Raw genomic sequence first — 26,197 nt, forward strand, 5'->3', positions numbered from 1 at the left:
GATCGCATTTGGAATAAACGATTAGTAAACACTTTAACAGCCACTTGCTATTATTATTTTTTAGTTATCCCGTCTATAATCCGTAAACATCTCATAAAATTCCTTGTCAGCCTTTCCTTCCATGAAATAAACGAATGAATAAATAATAATTTCTTCCACATGGTAGCCAAACACCACACCACACTGAGTCAATGAGAAATCTAGCTAGGCCTAACCATCTGTTTATTCGCTGAAATTGTGACGCAGTTATAAGATATCCATGGAGTACTTTCGTTATTGCTGTTATCTTCGACACATGGTAGCCTAACACCACACTAAGTCAATGGGAAATCTGCCTAACCATCGATTTGCGATTTTTTTTTATTTTTATTTTTATATCACACTACGGAGGATGCGGGTAATAAATTAGGAACCGGGTAGTATGGCGTCGGGCGGGTACCCGGATAACCTGTGCAAACACTACCCAATACACACTAAATCAAAAAGTAATGTGATCCCTTAATCTATTTAGCTCTCACAAGCTAAATGCAACCAATAACTGGATAGCTGACAAGTTGGCCATTCATAGCACCCTCAAGTTTCTATATCATAACCATGCAGATTGCTTGTTTACTATGAGAGACTGAAGTTTTCCTCACTTGTAAACAAACCTCTTTACTCAGCAGAAATCAATTTCTGTATGCTGTTCCAGGGAAGCCTAAATTGGTCTAAACTTACCTCAACTGACCAAATTTTTGTATCACTTGTACTCTCTTTCATGCTCCTTAACATCCCTGCCAAGAAAATACCAGACACTAATTGATAACATATCAAGAAATTTGTTCTCCTGTTGCTTTTTCTGAATGAGAACACTTGTGGTGGATTGATGTAAATGCTAATATGAGTATGCCATCTTAACTAAAAATTGAAATTTTTAGACTCCACATTAAACCTCTTTTAATGATTGTTTGAGAAGTTGTGACTTACACCCACGGACGTGGCTAGAAGGGGGGGTGGGTGTGGGGGGTGTCTCACCCCCCGAACTTGATAAAACTGACGATAGTTGGAAAATTGGAGTGCGACAGCTGGAATTTCCGACTGTCGCACCACAGTTTATCTAGGCCTATTCATATATTCCTGTGATTGTGAATGACCTAAAAATTGACATTTTCGGTCAAAATTGGCCTTTTATCAGTCATATTTACCATGTTTCCTTGCCACTTTCATAAATTGTATCTCGCGATTCTTATACTCCACCACACAAAACTTGGTATGATTTTGAATACTCCAAAAAACATGCCTAATAGAACTACCGTCATAGGCGTAGGGGCCCAATATGATTTGGGGGGGGGGCTGATCTGGGAAAATATAACCTAAATTGTTCGAGTTTCGCGTGTTACACATGTCAATGTGCATATCATATAGGCATGCACAGGTTTTTACATCGCATGCCAATAACATACAATCATATGCTGTGTAATTATTACCATTCCATATTGGTTAGAATTATTGGGGAAGTCAATACAATATTTATGGTAATAATAATATCAGTTTAACCATTGAAAAACACATTGCAAATTAGGTAGGTAGGTAAAAAACATTTGGTTGGGGGAGGCTAATAACTTTGTGAAGTGAGCGCCTTTGTGGCACCTATTCCTCTTGCAAACTTAGATATGAAGAATTTGTGGGACTTGGCTTAAAGGTTGTGTTTGGATGCATTCTCTGAAGATACAAAGGTACTGTAAGCTCTGGCCCATCTACAAAGGTTTAAACCAAGAAGCAAACCTGGCAAGAATCCTTCAGAACTAAACATTGCACGGCAGTCAGGCTTGCATCAGATGTAGATTGGTTCAAGTGCAGCTCATAGAATGCTCAGCAGCATCTCTCTTCCAAGTCCCGCTGTCAGTACACTACAAAAGTCAGCCAACCAGTTTGGACCTGCAATAGAAGAAATGAATGAAAATGATATATCAGAAAAGGGGTGTATAAAGAAGACACTGCAACTGCATGGCCTCTCAAAAGACTCTCCAGTTTTTGCAGAATATGATCGTCAATATCATACGTGTCTGCTTAATGCAAAAAGTAAGACTCCATTTGTTCGTGCAAGCCAATAGAGAGATGTAATTGTTGAGAATGTCACCATTGATAAATTTAATTTTGATTACAATCACAGTAACAACTGTAACTTAATTGGTGAAATGAATAGAAGAAGGGGTCACAAGTTGCAATGTCCAGTCCATGAGGGCTGTTCAGTAAAGATGCCAATGTCAAAGATGAACAGAATGGTGGAAAGATTTGTGCATCCAAATTACTTACTGGTAAGAACCCACTAAAGGAGAAGTGCCTAACAACTGATGCTGATGGCAAGGCATGTAAAGGGTTCACTGGTACAATGGCTGCAGCTACTCATTCTGAAACAGAGAACCATATGCTGTTAGACCAAGTTCACCTACTCAAGTCACTCTGCAGGGCACTGGCTAAAGCAGTACTCTCCTCTGATATGTTACCTGCACAAACTGTGACTAGGAAGCACTTGATACAAAAGTGCATTGCAGAGGACTTGACCTGCCTTGTACTGGCAGAGGTGACTACTTGCAGGAATTAAAGCCCTCAAATACGACCACTGCAAAGTTATGAAGGCTTTATCAACATGTTAAGACTGCCTTGCAAAGTGCTACATTGGAAATCATTCACATTGCCCGAAGCATTCATTTGTATGCAAGAGGGGCAGGAAGTACACATTTCCATTCATGCCAAATGCTACAAAGAGATCTCTGCTAATATCCCACACTGATAGCACACAACTACAGTACTGATTTCGCTTAACTCCCGTTGCAAAAAAAGCAACGATCGATAAAAAAGGTTGAAAATCGATAAAAAAAATTTGAAAATCGATAAAAAACAAATAATTTCATTAAGATTTAGACTACTGCGGGCACGGTTGTCAACTTAGTTTCAACGAAATTTCCACGAAAGTTATCGCGATCAACAACGGCAAAGGCAATTCTAGACATATCAAGGTTGTGACCTACGTTGAATCCTTAGTGTAACTACAGCCGTTTTCAGACTATACCAGAAGTGGCTGAGGAATATTACAAATGTTACAAAAGTTTGATTGTATATAAGACAGAGTAAGTTCTGTACTAGGTGTTTGAAAAATTATTTGGCTAGGATAATAAAAAACTGGTCTTGGTCGATCGTAACAAGTACTTAAGTTAAAGGCTAGTATTAAACTAAGATAAGTTTAAGTAACTCACCAATGAACGCAGCGTCAGAAAACAAGAAATAAAAAAAAAATTTACACAATGAAACAGTCGTAGCTGGATATCAAAGAGATCTTTTTTTCCAATAAATTCCTGTGTTACTTGACGTACTACAGTACCGTTTACCGCACTCACTTTCAAACCAAAAAATCTCCCCCCGGCTTCAATGCACGCAAAATAAAAAACATCCTGTTATTTTCCCCCTAACCCAGCTACTGTAAGTTGCCCGCGAATGCAGACGAACTGCCCTGGTAATTAAGGTCGCAGCCTGGGTCTGGGCCACCTACAGTATGCTGCTTACATGTGCATTCCCTACCCTGGATATCTCCAGCGACCAAACTTTTTTGAGAGGCCTAGTCCAATCATAAACCTGGCTTTGTCAATTCACGCCTACCATCTGTTAATTAGCATAGTATTTATCTTCGTGGGGGGTTTAGCACTGCAGAACCTTTGGCTGGCTTACTCTAGAAGCAAACATTATTTTGCCCCTACTATTCATAATGGAATGGAAACCTGTGGAAAATGAATATATTTTCATTGCTTATTTGAGTATTGTATATTGGGAAGAGCTGATCAAACATTACTGGGGAGGGCTTTCAACTGGCCTGACGGCATGTAAATTTAATTTAATGAGAAGGGGGTTTTTATGAGTCTCCCGGTATGCGTCACATGAGAAGTAAATGTTTTGTCTTTCGGTTTTATCATCATTTTTCAAGTGGAACAGCTCATAAAATCATATCAATCAAATATCCTTCCTTAGTTTTACTAATCAGGAATGTTTGACAAGGCATGCAATGCATCGTTCGAAAATGTAATTTTAAACTAGAATTGAAAATGAACAACATAAAACAATATCTGTGAAGCGTGTGGAGCACAACTTTGAATATTTGTTGTGAAAGAAAACATCATGAACAATGTTTACTGCGTAAATAAATGTTGTGGAACTGGTATGGAGAAATTACGTACTGCAGCTTACGTCAGAGAAGCTCATAAATGACACAGGTGGATAGAGCACATCAAAATTCGGTATAGGAAATCCCTACGCAGCTGACAAAAGTCGATATCTCCTTCCGTTTTCGAGTTATAGGCGATTTTGTGTTTTTGCGATATGGTTTTCAGTATATTTTCATTCAATAAAGTCGTTTTTTTTGTGTGTGTTATAAGGGTGTGACCTAACAGATATTTCACTAACCATTTAACCGTATAACCTGCCGGTAGGTTAAACTTTTAAACGCTGTTTCCCGATTGCGGCTTTTTCGACGTAATGTCTCTCAACTTTTAATGAAAATAGGACATTATGAGTACAATAATTAAGGTTTTTTTTTTTCCAAAAAGTAGCACTTCAGGCAACAAGACAATGATCAATGTATGTTAATTACTAATTAGGCCCAATAATATTGCCAACATTACGTGTAATAATTGCTGAAAAGAATAACACACCTGATCAGTATATCGTGGTCTTCAGAAGTTCAGATCACTGAATTTATATAACTCGGCCTTCGGCAACTTCGTAACTTTTGAAGAAAAAAACAATATATTTGTCTATCTATCACAAGATTTTAAACAAAAACTCGCCTAACTTAGCAAACTTACCCACCTTTCCTGCTTACTCATTAAAAGTCATGTTTAGAAAACAAATTACGCACGCACGTGTTGTGGGATGGGTTGTAGCAGCATTTTCTTTCTCTTGTGTCACATACATGATACAGTACTTTACATTTGATACAACAGTTTCTTCAACAACAGCTTCCCAAAATTGGTGTTGCAATAGGTTAAATTTTAACCGGGCAGTGCAGTACCATTCATAATTTGCATATTACACCAAAATTTACACTCAGCGTCCAGATGGCGGAAGAATGTAACATCATGTTCAATGTGTTGTGTCGTTCTCATGGTGCGATGAACTTGGGCAAGTTCAAATGTCAATGACCTACTTATGTTCTATGACCAATGTCAGTGGGAATTATGTGTGTAAAAACTCGAATTTTTCCAAGTGTTATATATATATAGAAGTTTTACGTAAGCGGAGCAAATTTTGGGGCGGCTCTTTGATTGTGAGGAAGCACTTACCTAAGCACCAATATTTGTGAAAAATATCGTAAGGTTTATCATTTTCATTCATATTCTTTTATGTTTGCCGCAATCCCGCCCGCAATGCATGCACAGTATAATACCATGTGTGGAAAAAATGGCTGTATACGTGCGGACCTGAGAGAGCAAACTGGCCTTGTGTTGTTAATGTTATTACGATACTTTCTAGAACGACCATTTGCGTCTTTTGGCATCGACATATTTTCACACAGGATTTCACCATGCCATTGATCGATGTACACGGGTGATATATGTCGCAAATATAAACTGAGAAGACGAATTGACGACACTATCATGAGCTCGTGACTATTGGCCTACTACTATAGTTATATTGAACACATTATTCATGCCTAAAACATCGTTTTTCTGTTTTTTATTGATAGTTTGCAGTACATTACTCAGTTCTTTACATATTTTTAAATAATTTTCATGTTTAAAATGTATTTGATTTTTTTTTTTAATTTTCCGTTTATACAGTTTGTGATTTTCTAAACTGATAGTGCATTTGCGGCCGGTTAAACGGTTAATCGTTTAAACGGTCACACCCTTAGTGTGTTATCTTGTTCGGAAATGATCCGAAATGAATGTAATAACTGTTAAGTTTTTCCACTTCTGGTATAAAATTATTCCATCAAAGTTAACCTGAGTAACATGTCTCATGCCAAATCTATACTAAACAAAATAGAAAAAATAACAAGAGAAAACGCATTTTTGAAAAATGGAAGCGTCCTAGCAGAATGGGCGGGGCATCTTTATTTTGCTTCAAGTAACTGCTTCAAGTGTTTTCGCTCGGAAACAAAGTTTCACACTTCAACTCTTATAAAAAACCAAATTTACATCTCTTAAAAATAACTATTTTTTGCAATCTGCAAGTAAACCAAGTTTATTTATGTCCATTCATTGTTATTTAAATGGTTAAACAGCACTCCAACTTATCTGGAAGGGTGCCTCGTGGTACATAGCGTGTACTGCAACCTCCAAGATAGCCTGGCAAAGTTAAGACTTATGTCACTGTGTTTGGGGTTCAGTCAGAAAATGTCCCCCGTCAGTTTTACTACATGTTTCTTTGAGAGTTACTACTCATGCAAGCCTGAGAATGCTTTCAAACGACTGTACCAAAGTCTAATCGATACTAATAAACGAAGTTACGCGATTTCCGACGTTTCGCGTAACCACATATTGACCTTTTATTTCGTTTAAAAAAGAATTTCAACGCATCGTTGAAAATTCCACGTAGGAAATGATTGAGATCACCAATCGTTAAAATTCGTTGAATTTCGATAAAAATCGGCAAATTTCGATAAAAAACGAAGAAATTTGTTTATTTTCCTTTTAACAAATTTCAACGGGAGTTAAGCGAAATCAGTACTGTAAATGAAATACCTGAGACACCCACCTGCAGCAAACGTTTATGGTCCACTCAGTTTCAGACTTCCACTCAAAAAGCAGAGGTAGTCAATAATGCTTTCGAGTTTCCAATCCAAAACATAGCACAAGCATTTCACGCAACAGTCAGTACAGGGACCACAGTGCCACAAACATTACAAATAAAGGGCCTGAAGAGTCCATAGCCAGGAAGATGGAAGCTGCAGGATTAGAGGTGAGCTCAAATAGTCTATGTATCCAGACTCTGAAACAGATGCAAAGGAAACAACAGTATGATAGACTATATAACAGAGGCAGAGCATACAGAAGGAGGAGAGCACAACTCAGAGAGAGAGAGAGTACAAGCTACATGGTAGAACTAAAAACATAAACCAGTCCAGTGATTGATGACATATCAGAAAAGATGTCTCCTGTTGCTTTTTGGCACTTTTTCTGAAGAAGCACACTTGGTACGGATTGATATAGATGCTAATAGGAGTATGCCAGCTAAAGTAACAGTTGACATTTCTAAAATCCACTTTCAACCTCTTTTTATGATAGTTTCAGAAGTAATGACTTATATCATTTTTGTTTATCTCTGTCTATTGTGTGAATCTTCATATGGTGTCTCACACATGTTGTACAGTCTATATGAATAATGCAGTACTGAACTTTAAACAAGTGAGAGCCCAATGGTTGACATATTCCCTAGTGTGATTAGAAGTCATTCCATCAGCATGGCTGGCATCTACTGAATGTCTAAATTGTTCTTGGGTCCACACAATGTGTTTTAAGCACAGTCCCTCAGTTGGTGCTACTTATCCCCTCTGGTGGAAACTTGACGCAAGTTGGCCTTCTTCCCTCTGAAAATTTGATCACTCCCTGTATCGAGTAAACTCTGGCCCTAAAATGAAAGAGAAAAAGTTACTTGTTACTTTGGCACTGCTTTTCAAAGGTATTTTGTCAGATTTTGTTGCGAAAACTACTCAGGAGACCTATGTTCTAGCTGTGACCAGATCTAGAATGAGGGCGCTGTTCAAGCAACATTCCTAAATCGTTGTAGTAGATCATATTGACTAGTTTCTCAGTGTAAGTCTTGTCTTGTATCATTCTATGTGCAGCTATTCAACTGCTTAGACTTCCAATAAATGCTTATAACCATTTAAGCATTTGTATACAAACAAACTAGTGAATAGGTCACTGGAATTTTGTTGAACTTTGAGGATAAAAAACTGATTATTATTATGAAGAATGGGTACGGTCATGTACCTCACAACTGATGCTGATGGCAAGGCATGTAATGGATTCAGTAGAACAATGGCTGCAGCTTATCATTCTGATGTAGTACACCTCGTCTTCGTCTTCGATACGGTGACACATCCGCAAAAAGGGACAATATCTCACCACACACACGTCAAGAGAGTAATTAATTAGATCTGACCCGAGTACTGATATAAGTGACAGGATTCACAGAACCACTGGAACTACTAATGAGGTCTGAAGGCAGACTATTCCAATCCCTAATTGAATTTGGAAAAAAACTATACTTATAGCAATTGGTACTGGCATACAGTTGGCAGAAATGCATATCGTGCATGTTCCGACTCCTACGCAGAGGCTTTCTTAGGCAGTCAATAGGGATCTGAGCCTGACCATAGATGCCCTTAGCAAATAAGATGATTCTACTTTGTCTGCGCCTCTCTGCCAAGGGCACCAGGTTTAGGTCCCGTAACAGAGATGAGACAGAGCCAGGCTCTCTTGAATAATCTGAAGCGATGAAACGGGCTGCACGCCTCTGAATGTTTTCGAGGTTGTGCTGCAAGAAAGCTTGGTGGGGATCCCAGACAGAACTGGCATATTCCAATACTGGCAGGAGGAGACCTTTATATGCAGCCAATTTTGCATCCTTCGAACAAGGGGATAAGTTTCTACAAAGAACTCCCAATATCCTATTTCCTTTGTTACACACATTTTGAATATTTTTTCCCCAGTTGAGATCTGAAGTGATATGAATACCCAGATATTTAATACAATCAACCTTAACCAAGTGAACCCCATTGAGCATGTAATTGAAATTTACAGGTTTCCTCTTTCTAGTAATGGTCATAATGTTACATTTCACCGGCTGGAAACTCATGCCCCAATCTTTAGCCCATTGCCCTAGTATATTAATATCTTCCTGAAGTTGATGACCATCACTGACATCATCGATAACCCGATAACAGACACAGTCATCAGCGAACAGTCGGACACCAGAAGAAACAGCATTACCAATATCATTAATATAGGCCAGGAAGAGAATGGGTCCCAAAACTGACCCTTGCGGAACACCGGAAGTAACCTTAGAAGGATTAGACCTAGACCCATTGACAACAACCGACTGCTCTCTATCACTCAGAAAAGCATCCACCCAGCAGAGAACCTGATGTGAAACACCCATAGTGTACAGTTTAGATTTCAATAAACAGGTCTCTCTACAGAGCACTGACTAAAGCAGTACTCTCCTCTGATATATGACAAAATCTACAGTAAACAGGTTAGTAAATTTGCAAGTCTTATTAAGGGCCTGTCACAATGCTATGATGGCTCACAGAGACACAAGCAATGGATGTGACACCTCCACACATAGGCTGTTGTGGCATATGTGGGAGATGTGAAATGATTTGGTACTTAAAAAGTTAATTTCTTTGCACAATACTTTGAAGAGCAGATGCTGGAATGTGGCTCTTCTCTTAGCTGCCAGGGATAGCATTGTGCGGATAATGCCATATGCTGGTGCCCCTGGCTTACTGATGGTGTAGGCACCTGTCCACATCCTGCAGCCCTTTGTGTAACTTGTTGGGGCTGATGTATATTTTGCAACATTTGCATTTATTTCATCAGCCCATGCCATCCAATCTTAGTCTGACATTGTGAAGGTGTGAGCTTTCCATTTACAAATGTGTTACTGTATATAGGCCTATCCTTATTCTGATTGCAGTCTGGGTCTCAATAAAACTGATTCTTACACCACATATATTACATTGTAATGTATGCATTTAAATTCTGACTGTCGCTTTTTGCTCTGCTAGGTACACAGTATTAGTGCTGATAGTCGACTCTTACTTTTGTAGTTGATTAATCGCATAGCTCTTCTCGCGATACTCGGTTACAGTTATGGCATCATCACTGTCATTTCTACATTGCAGAAATACAGTCAAACAAATATTTTTCCATGGTGCACTGTCCCTATTTGTTCTTTCAAGTCTTAATGTGTGATGTCTAATTCATGTTAAAACATCTACCAAACAAAAACTGTCAACAAATTTCAATATTCAACATTTCTTAAAATCCTTCAAAGTAAATCAAAAACTTTGGAATGGATCTACAAGGCTACTACAACTACTAGCACTAATCACAGCAAAAAAATGAATAGATGCAACACCCTGTAGCGGTGTGATGATTACTATGCAAGAGTTTTCTGTAGAAGGACGTTCACCTTCTAGGCTAGGCTTTAGCCTAGTGTGATAGCACGCACATATTATGACACATTGAAATGAAACTTCACCGCAATCGACACACTCTATCAGACATATGATACATGTGCACCACTGGCCAGAAATGAAATATACTGTAAACATGCATGTTTGAAGAAATTACAAATTCTTTGGCAATCATTAAAGATTAATAAATTTGGGAATTTGCAATTATGCGCAATGATGAAACATTGCTAGGACTAAATGTTGCACTGCAGAACAATCGTATTACTAACAAGTAAACGCATGAATCTAACCTGAACAGGTGCTTGCTGATTTTTAACACAGCACAGTTCTAGTGTAGCATTGTAAGAACCTGTGTTTGCAATATTTGCTGACAAACTGCTTAAGTGTTGTTTTTGATAGGTTAGGCTATTTTTCAATAGCAGATTGTGTGTAGTGCTAGCTTTAGTCCAGTAATCGCAACTTAGGTTTTGAGAGCGATTAATCAAACTTCCAAAGTGTAATCGCGACTACTGGCGATTAATCGATCACGACTATCAGCACTACACTGTATAAAAGTAGACTACTCACCAGATGTACAACTTCAGTTCCTCAGGTTTTACTTGTTCAATAGCTTAACATTGAAACTAGTGGCTCCTTATACCATCCTTTACTTGTACTACTACACATCTCAATAACACACAGATCAAAACAACAGACACAGGTAGTACATTGGTCTCTACAGGCCATGAACATGTTCTTCCAGTCTAATTATTACTTCATCAGTGCATTTTTGGGCACATGCCATGGTGTACCAATGTGTTGTTACTTCCGTGTCAATCTCGTGCCACATTGCGATATTTTGGTGATTTTTCACAAAATTTGCCCCCAAATCACTCAAGCGTAAAATGATGAGACCTTTTTGTCATATTCCGTGATTACATATCATAACCAATACCCTTAGCTATACTTAAGGCTCATAGAGTCTAAAATGGCAATTTTCAAATTCTTACTTATTATGGCCACGACACGAAAATTTCAACATCCTGTATTTTTGGGATCCATCTAAGCATGTTCTCTAGAACATATATCAACCACTCTGCCAATTAGAAACTTGATTTTTCCCTTCGAAATTTTTTTTCGTAATCTCATGACCTAATGTGACAACATTTTAGGAACACGATTTGCTCTCGCTGTTTCCTCCGAACATATATCATACCTACACTCCGACAAGTGTACATAAATACACAAAACAATCGATAACAAGTCAGCGCGAAATCAAATCTAAATTTCCCGTGGAATGTCAGATTTAGAACCAAATGTGGCAACCGAAGTTCAAAGTGATAGTGGTTCTTCACCAGGCAGTGAAATTGTACTAGAATTGGAGTGCCCTTTCTAATATTCGAAGCAGAGAGTGAAGGCGATGATCATGCCAATATTGAACCAAATGTTGAGGGTGGACCTGAGGTGTTACTGTTAGGATATAGAACCGTATCAGTTCGAGCCTGTCAAATGAGCCGAAATTGAAGCTCCACAACATATCGAAGAAGAAACCCGTTCGGAACTATTGCAAGGAGCATACAACGTGGTAAGAATTTAGTAATGAAGCAAACAAAATCCAGTCCATTTTGTGCATGTGTGGTTGGAATTCAAGGAACTGCCTTAACCATATTGTGAGTTGTGTTACGGTGACTTACAACCATAGAATCCTTACAACCCATATGTACTGTGTGTTGGCTATGTATTCATACATGTTCAGTATGGTGCGTAGTAGTAGTAGTAGTGGTGGTTACATACTGAAAGTTTGGCTCGGGACGTAAGCTGCATTATGCAGCCATGCTAGGTAGGCATATGTGTCATTTTATACTCATTATTACTAGGCTAGTACTTAGGCCTGGAGTTTTGCAAATCAATTGTCTGAACAAAAGAATGTTTCATGAAATATGGAAGGTGTAAATTCACAACAAATGTAACCATAACTGTACATTGTATCCCTGCTTGTTATTGTGGACATCATGGGCCAACATTCATACATTTTGAACTTTCAATATTTTTTTTTAGGCAGTACAGATACATAGCCTACGGTCAACAGGTTCAAAGGTGCTGGGGGTTCCTAGCAAGACACGTCAGGGTTGTGCTACCATCATGTGCAGTCCAAAGAATCAGAAGTGAGTTTCCAGCCAATGGTCATTTCACTGGATTCAAGATGCCAGGAGAAAACTCAATTGTATAGGAAGCCTTGGTTGAGAAATCCCTCACCTTTTCTATTCTACGATTGTGTTGGATTATCAATCCTTCAGGGTTCCCTCAGTGTTGATATATTAAAATTCAAGACTTTTAATTAAGGATGAAATGGTTATTTTCCAGATCCAGCACCAACAATGAAAGAAAAGGCATGCTTTGAAGCATTTAGACACATGTATTGGCGTGACCGTGATGTCATATAATATGTGCATCAGTGAACGGGCATTGACCTTTTTAGGAGCATTTCCTCCCAGACATGTTGGCTTTGTACCTTTAATCTGGAAGCCAAAATATCCATATCTCCAATGATATTTGACAGAAAGTTATAATAAAGACCAATGGAGGCAGCAGAACTCTTGAATGTTTAGACTTTGTTTCTTCAGCAGCAGGTGGTTTGTTTTACAATCTTTCTCCAGAAACTCAGCAGTACACCCTGTTAATGGTCTTCGATTGTTTTAATGCGTGTGATGCTGTGTTTCCCTTTACGTGTCAGTGTTGTATGTGTCGTCGTGCGTGGGTAACATTTACAGGTATGCATGTGAGTTGCGTCGTGCAGTATTTCTTGGTTTAAATTACCCTTTATTCTATTTGCTTTTGGTTTATTCTAATAAATTTATCACATTCATTTGAACCTCAAGTTTCTTTATCATGACTGTGCAGACTTTTTGTTTCCTATGAGAGCTTGAAATTTTCTTCACTTGTAAACAAACCTCTTTACTCAGCAGTAAACAATGTTCATATTCTGCTCCAGGGAGACCTAAAGTGGTCTAAACTTGCCTCAACTGACCCAATCTGTGTACCACTTGTACTTCCATTCATGCTCCATTGCAGCCAAACCAAGAAAACCAGATCCTAATTGATAAGATATAAACAAAGATGTTCTCCTGTTGCTCTTTGGAACTTTTCCTGAAGGAGAACACTTGTGCAGGTTGATATAGATGCTAATAGGAGTATGCCACCTTAAGTAACAGCTGAGATATTTAAACTCCACATTAAACCTCCTTTTTATGATAGTTTGAGAAGTTGTGACTTACATCATTTCTGTGTATCTCTGTCTATTGGGTGAATCTTCATATGGTGTTTCACACATGTTGTACAGTCTATATGAATAATACAGTACTGAACTTTAAACAAGTGAGAGCCCAATGATTGACATATTCCCTAGTGTGATAAGAAGTCATTCCATCAGCATGACAGGCATCTACTGAATGTCTAAATTGTTCTTGGGTCCACACAATGTGTTTTAAGCACAGTCCCTCAGTTTGGTGCTACTTACCCCCTCTGGTGGAAACTTGGTTGGCCTTCTTCCCTCTGAAAATTTGATCACTTCCAGCATCCAGTAAGCATGCGCCCTTAGCTGTGGCTCTAAAGTGAAAGAGAAAAAGTTACTTGTTACTTTGGCACTGCTTTTCAAAGGTATTTTGTCAGATTTTGGTGCAAAAACTACTTAGGAGATCTATGCACTAGCTGTGACCGGATCTAGAATGAGGGCGCTGTTCAAACAACATTCCAAACTAGTTGTAGTCGATCATATTGACTAGTTTCTCAGTGTAAGTCTTGTCTTGTATCATTCTATGTGTAGCTATTCAACTGCTTAGACTTCCAATAAATGCTTACAAACAAAACTAGTGAATAGGTCACTGGAAAATTGGTATGTTTTAAGGATACAAACTGATTAGTATTTAGAACAATGGGTAGAAGGAAAGGCATGTTTGATAGGCATGTAATAACCTTCAAGCCAGGTAACAGGTTTGGCTTTACTGCTTGAACAGCTGGTGAAGCTGATGCCAATTGCACTGGTGATATTCCTAGCTCTTCTGATACAGATATGGCAACTAATTCCTCTTGCAAACCTGCTTATAGAAGGCTCGACAAGGAAGAGTATGAGAGAGTAATTAACCCAGCAGATAAAGGACATGAGATATTTTCAACTCAGTCACAACAAACCATGTTTGCAGAATCTACAGGAAACAGGTTTGTTAATTTGCAAGCTCTATTAAGGGCCTATCACAGTGCTATGATGGCTCACAGAGAGACAAGCAATGGATGTGGGGACGACCCTATAGGTCTTTCTGATATGGAAGAATTGTAGGACTTGAATCAAAGGTTGTGTTTGGAATCACTATGTAGCTACAAGAGTGAACTCTTGTCCATATAAAAAGCTTAAAAAAACAGTAACAAACCTGGCAAGAATCCTTCAGGTAGCATACGCCCATTAAAAGCGCCATTGACTTACACACTAAATCACAAAAGTAATGTGGTCTCTAAGTCTAGAGAGAAGTTTTCACTAGCTAAACGCTACCCATCACCGGATAGCTGTCAAGTTGGCCTTTTATGGCATCATCAATTTTCCGTATCATGACCATGTAGATTTTTTGCTATCCGAGCCGGAAGTTTTTGTCACTTGTAAACAAACCTCTTCACTCAGTGGTAAACAATTTTCCTACGCTGCTCCTGGGAGGCCTTAAAGGGGTCTGAAATGGCCTCAATTGACACAATTTTCTCACTACATGTACTTCCATTAATGCTCTTCAACATGCAAGCCACAAAAAACTAGATCATGATTGATAACAGGTCACAAAAGATGTTCCCCTGCTGCTTTTTGGCACTTTTCTTGAAGGAGAACAATCGAGCGGACTGATATAGACTCTAATAGGAGTATGCCACCTTATGTGAGAGATGAATTTTTTTTTTAATACCAAAATGATACTTTTTATAGTCGTCACAATATAAACCACAACAAAATTCTATGCAATTATCATTTTAGGTCCATAAAGATGTATTTTCAGAGATTTCAGTATGCAAGGTGCAGTGTGTAAATACACATATGAGCAATACTGTGTAAGCAGTAACCAGGTCTACGACTGCAACAACATTTCCAGTCACCAATTTTGATAAGCTTGACCAATTTGGGTGCATCTATGATTCCTGCAGGTTGTATTGGTATTCCTGATCACCGCCCACTTGGTCTGGCTTGCCGTACCTGCAGAAACGTCATCCAGAGAAGGGTCTGCGGGGAGGGTTTTTTCGTCTCTGGCTCTGAAAAGTGATGAAAACTACTTTTGTTTAGCTCAGCTGATTCCTCCCAAACTGACCTACAGGACATACCCCAATGTATTCCTGAACTGTTTGGAACATGTTAAACTGATATTGCATGTCACTCCAGTGCAACTGCTAAGTTACTAAGAATAAGAGAAGAGAATTGAAGGTGTTCTTTGCCAAAACTGGATCATCGGGATTTGTAAACCACAGCCTCACTGTGTGACAAGTACATTTATGTAGCTGATCAATATGAGCTACCGTACTTGCTCTTCATATTACACACTACGAGTCTGTGCACTCCATTGAATATGGCTACTGAAGTACAATAATAAACCAAGTCTGTTACTAAATAAATGATCGCCTCCTATATTCTTGATACGACACGCTCAACGGCCACACACTGAAACACACTGTAACAGTATGTACAGTAGTCAAAAGGAACAAATACTGAAATGCTATCTAGATACACTGTTCACCTCAACAGCATATCCAGTCCATTTAAAGGTTTGTGCATAGGTTGTTACAATGTATTAAAGACAGTTATAAGGGAAGAGAGGTGGATAGGGGGGCATATTTCATGATAAAACATTCAAATTTGTTGCTCGGCAAAGAACAACAACGTCAAATTACCTTATTCTCCATTGGTGGCGAGCACTGGTTCCTATACTGTACAGTAGTTACTACAGTAGATCTCCCATGGAAGCATCAGGATATCTCTTTCTGCTGTCAGAGTTGTTTGGGATTTGTTGTTACCTCATCTAACCAGTTGAGGCCATTGATACCACACCCATTCAAAGTATATCGCTGTGAATGCTGAGGACTTGGCACATCAACTTTCTCTGAAAATTGACAAAACAACAGAAAACTAATGATAGTGAAAATAGGCTCAAAACCCCTTGATGCACATATGTAGGAGCAGAAAATGCATACCTTTGTGGATTATTTGCTAAATAAGACTCAAAACATTCTCTGTGTAAGGTTTTAGCACTCAGCAGCCACTCCACTTAGGATACAGACCTCACATTGTGCTACAGCTGGTGTAGACGTGGTCTAGGGTACTAACGTAGCGCCATTATGAACCTGAGGCCTAAGCTAACAACATTATGGGTATTTCATGCATTGAAACTGAGTATTTGTCTTTAGTCAAACACCAGGTACTTCCAACTTTAGCAAAAATAACCTAAAATATGGTTACCATGTACTTTAGGTGCCCACGGATGTCAAATTTCACTGAACTAAGTCATTCACGTCACACACACGGCAGGCATTTTGGTCTGATTCTGAAGGATTTTGAATATCGTGCATTTGGCACCTACTTAGCAGGGTCAAGGAATGAATCAAATTACGGAAGCTTTGGTAGGTCAAGGCTTAATGACCCAATAGTTTATTGGGGAGGAAAACTGGTCAGAAATGCTCAAAATGTTGTTCTGGTCTCATGTATAGAAAGGCACATGCTCTTTGTGGTACTTTAAGTCTGTAATACTAATTTATGCGTAAAAATCATCCAAGCTTGAATTTTCAGACGTTTGCTTGAAAACCATATTTACACACCATAGCAACTACTTTGGTCCAAAATTGGGACTTCTAGCACTTAAAATGAAAAATTTTAGCATTTTTGCTTAAGGTAGCATACGCCCATTAAAAGCCCCATTGACTTACACACTAAATCACAAAAGTAATGTGGTCTCTTAGTCTAGATAGAAGTTTTCACTAGCTAAACGCTACCCATCACCGGATAGCTGACAAATTGGCCATTCATGGCATCATCAGGTTTCCGTACCATGATCATGAAGATTTTTTGCTATCCGAGCCGGAAGTTTTCGTCACTTGTAAACAAACCTCTTCACTCAGTGGTAAACAAATTTCCTACGCTGCTCCTGGGAGGCAAAAAGGGGTCTAAAATAGCCTCAATTGACCCAATTTTCTCACCACATGTACTTCCATTAATGCTCTTTAGCATGCATGCCACAAAAAAACTAGATCATGATTGATAACAGGTCACAAAAAGATGTTCTCCCGCTGCTTTTGAGCGGATTGATATAGACTCCAATAGGAGTATGCCACCTAAAGTGAGAGATGATTTTTTGTTATTACCAAAATGATACTTTTTATTGTCGTCACAATATAAACCACAACAGAATTCTATGCAATTATCATTTTTGGTCCATAAAGATGTATTTTCAGACATTTCAGTACACACGGTGAAGTGTGTAGATACACATATGAGCAATACTGTGTAAGCAGTAGGGGTTAGCAGTATAAGATCGCGGCAAAAGCAAACTGCGGTGGCCAGGTCTCGAGCCGAGAATCCAAAATACGTCTCGCTCTCAAGGTACAGAGCACAACCAACTGCGCCACGGCAGCAGTTGATATAAATCTATGTTCGTTTCTAATACTTAAAGTTCCAGAGATCGTATTAGATCGCGGCAAAAGCAAACTGTGCTGGCCTGGTCTCGAGCCCGCGATCCAAAATACGCCACGCTCTCGAGGTACAGAGCACAGCCAACCGCGCCACGACAGCAGTAGATATAAATCTATGTTCGTTTCTAATACTTAAAGTTCCAGAGACCGTATAAGATCGCGGCAAAAGCAAACTGCAGTGGCCGGGCTCGAGCCCAGGATCCAAAATACGTTACGCTCTCGAGGTACAGAGCACAACCAACCGCGCCACGACAGCAGTTGATATAAATCTATGTTCGTTTCTAATACTTAAAGTTCCAGAGACCGTATAAGATCGCGGCAAAAGCAAACTGCGGTTGCCGGGTCTCGAGCCCAGGATCCAAAATACGTCTCGCTCTCGAGGTATAGAGCACAACCATCTGCGCCACGACAGCAGTTGATATAAATCTTGGTTCGTTTCTAATACTTAAAGTTCCAGAGATCGTAATAGATCGCGGCAAAAGCAAACTGCGCTGGCCTGGTCTCGAGCCCGCGATACAAAATACGTCACGCTCTCGAGGTACAGAGCACAACCAACCGCGCCACGACAGCAGTTGATATAAATCTTGGTTCGTTTCTAATACTTAAAGTTCCAGAGACCGTATAAGATCGCGGCAAAAGCAAACTGCGCTGGCCTGGTCTCGAGCCCGCGATCCAAAATACGTGACGCTCTCGAGGTACAGAGCACAACCAACCGCGCCACGACAGCAGTTGATATAAATCTATGTTCGTTTCTAATACTTAAAGTTCCAGAGACCGTATAAGATCGCGGCAAAACCAAACTGCGTTGGCCTGTTCTCGAGCCCGCGATCCAAAATACGTCACGCTCTCGAGGTACAGAGCACAACCAACCGCGCCACGACAGCAGTTGATATAAATCTACGTTCGTTTCTAATACTTAAAGTTTCCAGAGACAGTATGAGATCGCGGCAAAAGCAAACTGCGCTGGCCTGTTCTCGAGCCCGCGATCCAAAATACGTCACGCTCTCGAGGTACAGAGCACAACCAACCGCGCCACGACAGCAGTTGATATAAATCTACGTTCGTTTCTAATACTTATAGTTCCAGAGACCGTATAAGATCGAGGCAAAAGCAAACTGCGCTGGCCTGGTCTCGAGCCCGCGATCCAAAATACGTCACGCTCTCGAGGTACAGAGCACAACCAACCGCGCCACGACAACAGTTGATATAAATCTATGTTCGTTTCTAATACTTAAAGTTCCAGAGACCGTATAAGATCGCGGCAAAAGCAAACTGCCCCCACCTGGTCTCGAGCCCGCGATCCAAAATACGTCACGCTCTCGAGGTACAGAGCACAACCAACCGCGAAACGACAGCAGTTGATATAAATCTATGTTCGTTTCTAATACTTAAAGTTCCAGAGACCGTATAAGATCGCGGCAAAAGCAAACTGCCCCCACCTGGTCTCGAGCCCGCGATCCAAAATACGTCACGCTCTCGAGGTACAGAGCACAACCAACCGCGCCACGACAGCAGTTGATATAAATCTATGTTCGTTTCTAATACTTAAAGTTCCAGACACCGTATAAGATCGCGGCAAAAGCAAACTGCCCCCACCTGGTCTCGAGCCCGCGATCCAAAATACGTCACGCTCTCGAGGTACAGAGCACAACCAACCGCGCCACGACAGCAGTTGATATAAATCTATGTTCGTTTCTAATACTTAAAGTTCCAGAGACCGTAAAAGATCGCGGCAAAAGCAAACTGCCCCCACCTGGTCTCGAGCCCGCGATGCAAAATACGTCACGCTCTCGAGGTACAGTGCACAACCAACCGCGCCACGACAGCAGTTGATATAAATCTATGTTCGTTTCTAATACTTAAAGTTCCAGAGACCGTATAAGATCGCGGCAAAAGCAAACTGCGCAGGCCTGTTCTCGAGCCCGCGATCCAAAATACGTCACGCTCTCGAGGTACAGAGCACAACCAACCGCGAAACGACAGCAGTTGATATAAATCTATGTTCGTTTCTAATACTTAAAGTTCCAGAGACCGTAAAAGATCGCGGCAAAAGCAAACTGCCCCCACCTGGTCTCGAGCCCGCGATCCAAAATACGTCACGCTCTCGAGGTACAGAGCAACCAACCGCGCCACGACAGCAGTTGATATAAATCTATGTTCGTTTCTAATACTTAAAGTTCCAGAGACCGTATTAGATCGCGGCAAAAGCAAACTGCCCCCACCTGGTCTCGATCCCGCGATCCAAAATACGTCACGCTCTCGAGGTACAGAGCAACCAACCGCGCCACGACAGCAGTTGATATAAATCTATGTTCGTTTCTATTACTTAAAGTTCCAGAGACCGTATAAGATCGCGGCAAAAGCAAACTGCCCCCACCTGGTCTCGAGCCCGCGATCCAAAATACGTCACGTTCTCGAGGTACAGAGAAACCAACAGCGCCACGACAGCAGTTGATATAAATCTATGTTCGTTTCTAATACTTAAAGTTCCAGAGACGGAATGAGATCGCGGCAAAAGCAAGCTGCGCTGGCCTGGTCTCGAGCCCGCGATCCAAAATACGTCACGCTCTCGAGGTACAGAGCACAACCAACCGCGCCACGACAGCAGTTGATATAAATCTATGTTCGTTTCTAATACTTAAAGCTCCAGAGACCGTATAAGATCGCGGCAAAAGCAAACTGCCCCCACCTGGTCTCGAGCCCGCGATCCAAAATACGTCACGCTCTCGAGGTACAGAGCACAACCAACCGCGAAACGACAGCAGTTGATATAAATCTATGTTCGTTTCTAATACTTAAAGTTCCAGAGACCGTATAAGATCGCGGCAAAAGCAAACTGCCCCCACCTGGTCTCGAGCCCGCGATCCAAAATACGTCACGCTCTCGAGGTACAGAGCACAACCAACCGCGCCACGACAGCAGTTGATATAAATCTATGTTCGTTTCTAATACTTAAAGTTCCAGACACCGTATAAGATCGCGGCAAAAGCAAACTGCGCTGGCCTGGTCTCGAGCCCGCGATCCAAAATACGTCACGCTCTCGAGGTACAGAGCACAACCAACCGCGCCACGACAGCAGTTGATATAAATCTATGTTCGTTTCTAATACTTAAAGTTCCAGAGACCGTATAAGATCGCGGCAAAAGCAAACTGCGCTGGCCTGGTCTCGAGCCCGCGATGCAAAATACGTCACGCTCTCGAGGTACAGTGCACAACCAACCGCGCCACGACAGCAGTTGATATAAATCTATGTTCGTTTCTAATACTTAAAGTTCCAGAGACCGTATAAGATCGCGGCAAAAGAAAACTGCGCAGGCCTGTTCTCGAGCCCGCGATCCAAAATACGTCACGCTCTCGAGGTACAGAGCACAACCAACCGCGCCACGACAGCAGTTGATATAAATCTATGTTCGTTTCTAATACTTAAAGTTCCAGAGACCGTAAAAGATCGCGGCAAAAGCAAACTGCCCCCACCTGGTCTCGAGCCCGCGATCCAAAATACGTCACGCTCTCGAGGTACAGAGCAACCAACCGCGCCACGACAGCAGTTGATATAAATCTATGTTCGTTTCTAATACTTAAAGTTCCAGAGACCGTATAAGATCGCGGCAAAAGCAAATTGCCCCCACCTGGTCTCGATCCCGCGATCCAAAATACGTCACGCTCTCGAGGTACAGAGCAACCAACCGCGCCACGACAGCAGTTGATATAAATCTATGTTCGTTTCTATTACTTAAAGTTCCAGAGACCGTATAAGATCGCGGCAAAAGCAAACTGCCCCCACCTGGTCTCGAGCCCGCGATCCAAAATACGTCACGTTCTCGAGGTACAGAGCAACCAACAGCGCCACGACAGCAGTTGATATAAATCTATGTTCGTTTCTAATACTTAAAGTTCCAGAGACGGTATGAGATCGCGGCAAAAGCAAGCTGCGCTGGCCTGGTCTCGAGCCCGCGATCCAAAATACGTCACGCTCTCGAGGTACAGAGCACAACCAACCGCGCCACGACAGCAGTTGATATAAATCTATGTTCGTTTATAATAATTAAAGCTCCAGAGACCGTATAAGATCGCGGCAAAAGCAAACTGCCCCCACCTGGTCTCGAGCCCGCGATCCAAAATACGTCACGCTCTCGAGGTAAAGAGCACAACCAACCGCGCCACGACAGCAGTTGATATAAATCTATGTTCGTTTCTAATACTTAAAGTTCCCAGAGACCGAATAAAATCGAGGCAAAAGCAAACTGCCCCCACCTGGTCTCGAGCCCGCGATCCAAAATACGTCACGCTCTCGAGGTACAGAGCACAACCAACCGCGCCACGACAGCAGTTGATATAAATCTATGTTCGTTTCTAATACTTAAAGTTCCCAGAGACCGTATAAGAACCCGGCAAAAGCAAACTGCCCCCACCTGGTCTCGAGCCCGCGATCCAAAATACGTCACGCTCTCGAGGTACAGAGCAACCAACCGCGCCACGACAGCAGTTGATATAAATCTATGTTCGTTTCTAATACTTAAAGTTCCCAGAGACCGTATGAGATCGCGGCAAAAGCAAACTGCCCCCACCTGGTCTCGAGCCCGCGATCCAAAAATCGTTACGCTCTCGAGGTACAGAGCAACCAACCGCGCCACGACAGCAGTTGATATAAATCTATGTTCGTTTCTAATACTTAAAGTTCCAGGGGCCGTATAAGATCGCGGCAAAAGCAAACTGCCCCACCTGGTCTCGAGCCCGCGATCCAAAATACGTCACGCTCTCGAGGTACAGAGCAACCAACCGCGCCACGACAGCAGTTGATATAAATCTATGTTCGTTTCTAATACTTAAAGTTCCCAGAGACCGTATAAGATCGCGGCAAAAGAAAACTGCCCCCACCTGGTCTCGAGCCCGCGATCCAAAAATCGTCACGCTCTCGAGGTACAGAGCAACCAACCGCGCCACGACAGCAGCTGATATAAATCTATGTTCGTTTCTAATACTTAAAGTTCCAGAGACCGTACCAGATCGCGGCAAAAGCAAACTGCCCCCACCTGGTCTCGAGCCCGCGATCCAAAATACGTCACGCTCTCGAGGTACAGAGCAACCAACCGCGCCACGACAGCAGTTGATATAAATCTATGTTCGTTTCTAATACTTAAAGTTCCAGAGACCGTATGAGATCGCGGCAAAAGCAAACTGCCCCCACCTGGTCTCGAGCCCGCGATCCAAAATACGTCACGCTCTCGAGGTACAGAGCAACCAACCGCGCCACGACAGCAGTTGATATAAATCTATGTTCGTTTCTAATACTTAAAGTTCCCAGAGACCGTATGAGATGGCGGCAAAAGCAAACTGCCCCCACCTGGTCTCGAGCCCGCGATCCAAAAATCGTTACGCTCTCGAGGTACAGAGCAACCAACCGCGCCACAACAGCAGTTGATATAAATCTATGTTCGTTTCTAATACTTAAAGTTCCCAGAGACCGTATTAGATCGCGGCAAAAGCAAACTGCCCCCACCTGGTCTCGAGCCCGCGATCCAAAAATCGTTACGCTCTCGAGGTACAGAGCAACCAACCGCGCCACGACAGCAGTTGATATAAATCTATGTTCGTTTCTAATACTTAAAGTTCCCAGAGACCGTATGAGATGGCGGCAAAAGCAAACTGCCCCCACCTGGTCTCGAGCCCGCGATCCAAAATACGTCACGCTCTCGAGGTACAGAGCAACCAACCGCGCCACGACAGCAGTTGATATAAATCTATGTTCGTTTCTAATACTTAAAGTTCCAGAGACCGTATGAGATCGCGGCAAAAGCAAACTGCCCCCACCTGGTCTCGAGCCCGCGATCCAAAATACGTCACGCTTTCGAGGTACAGAGCAACCAACCGCGCCACGACAGCAGTTGATATAAATCTATGTTCGTTTCTAATACTTAAAGTTCCCAGCGACCGTATAAGATCGCGGCAAAAGCAAACTGCCCCCACCTGGTCTCGAGCCCGCGATCCAAAATACGTCACGCTCTCGAGGTACAGAGCAACCAACCGCGCCACGACAGCAGTTGATATAAATCTATGTTCGTTTCTAATACTTAAAGTTCCCAGAGACCGTATAGAATCGCGGCAAAAGCAAACTGCCCCCACCTGGTCTCGAGCCCGCGATCCAAAATACGTCACGCTCTCGAGGTACAGAGCAACCAACCGCGCCACGACAGCAGTTGATATAAATCTATGTTCGTTTCTGATACTTAAAGTTCCAGAGACCGTATGAGATCGCGGCAAAAGCAAACTGCCCCCACCTGGTCTCGAGCCCGCGATCCAAAATACGTCACGCTCTCGAGGTACAGAGCAACCAACCGCGCCACGACAGCAGTTGATATAAGACTATGTTCGTTTCTAATACTTAAAGTTCTCAGAGACCGTATAAGATCGCGGCAAAAGCAAACTGCCCCCACCTGGTCTCGAGCCCGCGATCCAAAATACGTCACGCTCTCGAGTTACAGAGCAACCAACCGCGCCACGACAGCAGTTGATATAAATCTATGTTCGTTTCTAATACTTAAAGTTTCAGAGACCGTACGAGATCGCGACAAAAGCAAACTGCCCCCACCTGGTCTCGAGCCCGCGATCCAAAATACGTCACGCTCTCGAGGTACAGAGCAACCAACCGCGCCACGACAGCAGTTGATATAAATCTATGTTCGTTTCTAATACTTAAAGTTCCCAGAGACCGTATGAGATCGCGGCAAAAGCAAACTGCCCCCACCTGGTCTCGAGCCCGCGATCCAAAAATCGTCACGCTCTCGAGGTACAGAGCAACCAACCGCGCCACGACAGCAGTTGACATAAATCTATGTTCGTTTCTAATACTTAAAGTTCCCAGAGACCGTATTAGATCGCGGCAAAAGCAAACTGCCCCCACCTGGTCTCGAGCCCGCGATCCAAAACACGTCACGCTCTCGAGGTACAGAGCAACCAACCGCGCCACGACAGCAGTTGATATAAATCTATGTTCTTTTCTAATACTTAAATTTCCCAGAGACCGTATGAGATCGCGGGAAAAGGAAACTGCCCCCACCTGGTCTCGAGCCCGCGATCCAAAATACGTCACGCTCTCGAGGTACAGAGCAACCAACCGCGCCACGACAGCAGTTGATATAAATCTATGTTCGTTTCTAATACTTAAAGTTCCCAGAGACCGTATAAGATCGCGGCAAAAGCAAACTGCCCCCACCTGGTCTCGAGCCCGCGATCCAAAATACGTCACGCTCTCGAGGTACAGAGCAACCAACCGCGCCACGACAGCAGTTGATATAAATCTATGTTCGTTTCTAAGACTTAAAGTTCCCAGAGACCGTATTAGATCGCGGCAAAAGCAAACTGCCCCCACCTGGTCTCGAGCCCGCGATCCAAAATACGTCACGCTCTCGAGGTACAGAGCAACCAACCGCGCCACGACAGCAGTTGATATAAATCTATGTTCGTTTCTAATACTTAAAGTTCCCAGAGACCGTATAAGAACCCGGCAAAAGCAAACTGCCCCCACCTGGTCTCGAGCCCGCGATCCAAAATACGTCACGCTCTCGAGGTACAGAGCAACCAACCGCGCCACGACAGCAGTTGATATAAATCTATGTTCGTTTCTAATACTTAAAGTTTCAGAGACCGTACGAGATCGCGACAAAAGCAAACTGCCCCCACCTGGTCTCGAGCCCGCGATCCAAAATACGTCACGCTCTCGAGGTACAGAGCAACCAACCGCGCCACGACAGCAGTTGATATAAATCTATGTTCGTTTCTAATACTTAAAGTTCCCAGAGACCGTATGAGATCGCGGCAAAAGCAAACTGCCCCCACCTGGTCTCGAGCCCGCGATCCAAAAATCGTCACGCTCTCGAGGTACAGAGCAACCAACCGCGCCACGACAGCAGTTGACATAAATCTATGTTCGTTTCTAATACTTAAAGTTCCCAGAGACCGTATTAGATCGCGGCAAAAGCAAACTGCCCCCACCTGGTCTCGAGCCCGCGATCCAAAACACGTCACGCTCTCGAGGTACAGAGCAACCAACCGCGCCACGACAGCAGTTGATATAAATCTATGTTCTTTTCTAATACTTAAATTTCCCAGAGACCGTATGAGATCGCGGGAAAAGGAAACTGCCCCCACCTGGTCTCGAGCCCGCGATCCAAAATACGTCACGCTCTCGAGGTACAGAGCAACCAACCGCGCCACGACAGCAGTTGATATAAATCTATGTTCGTTTCTAATACTTAAAGTTCCCAGAGACCGTATGAGATCGCGGCAAAAGCAAACTGCCCCCACCTGGTCTCGAGCCCGCGATCCAAAATACGT

General features: G+C 42.2%; 1 long non-coding RNA gene across 3 annotated transcripts; it reads right to left on the reverse strand.

The window, feature by feature from the left end:
- Positions 1–1,843: 1,843 nt before the first annotated feature.
- On the reverse strand, positions 1,844–16,869 carry LOC139959397 (uncharacterized). 3 transcript variants are annotated; one of them, XR_011790099.1, is made up of 8 exons: positions 16,638–16,869; positions 16,073–16,281; positions 15,384–15,439; positions 13,677–13,765; positions 6,730–7,602; positions 4,683–4,756; positions 2,296–2,390; positions 1,844–1,917 (listed from the first exon to the last, which is right to left on the reverse strand). It is a non-coding gene; the product is annotated as an uncharacterized lncRNA (long non-coding RNA). The 3 variants fall into 3 exon arrangements; XR_011790097.1 differs by lacking the exon at positions 1,844–1,917 and having other exon boundaries at positions 1,936–2,390; XR_011790098.1 differs by lacking the exons at positions 1,844–1,917; positions 4,683–4,756 and having other exon boundaries at positions 1,936–2,390.
- Positions 16,870–26,197: the final 9,328 nt, after the last annotated feature.

Source organism: Apostichopus japonicus, chromosome 19 (assembly GCF_037975245.1).
Source record: "Apostichopus japonicus isolate 1M-3 chromosome 19, ASM3797524v1, whole genome shotgun sequence".
Lineage (NCBI taxonomy): Eukaryota > Metazoa > Echinodermata > Holothuroidea > Aspidochirotida > Stichopodidae > Apostichopus > Apostichopus japonicus.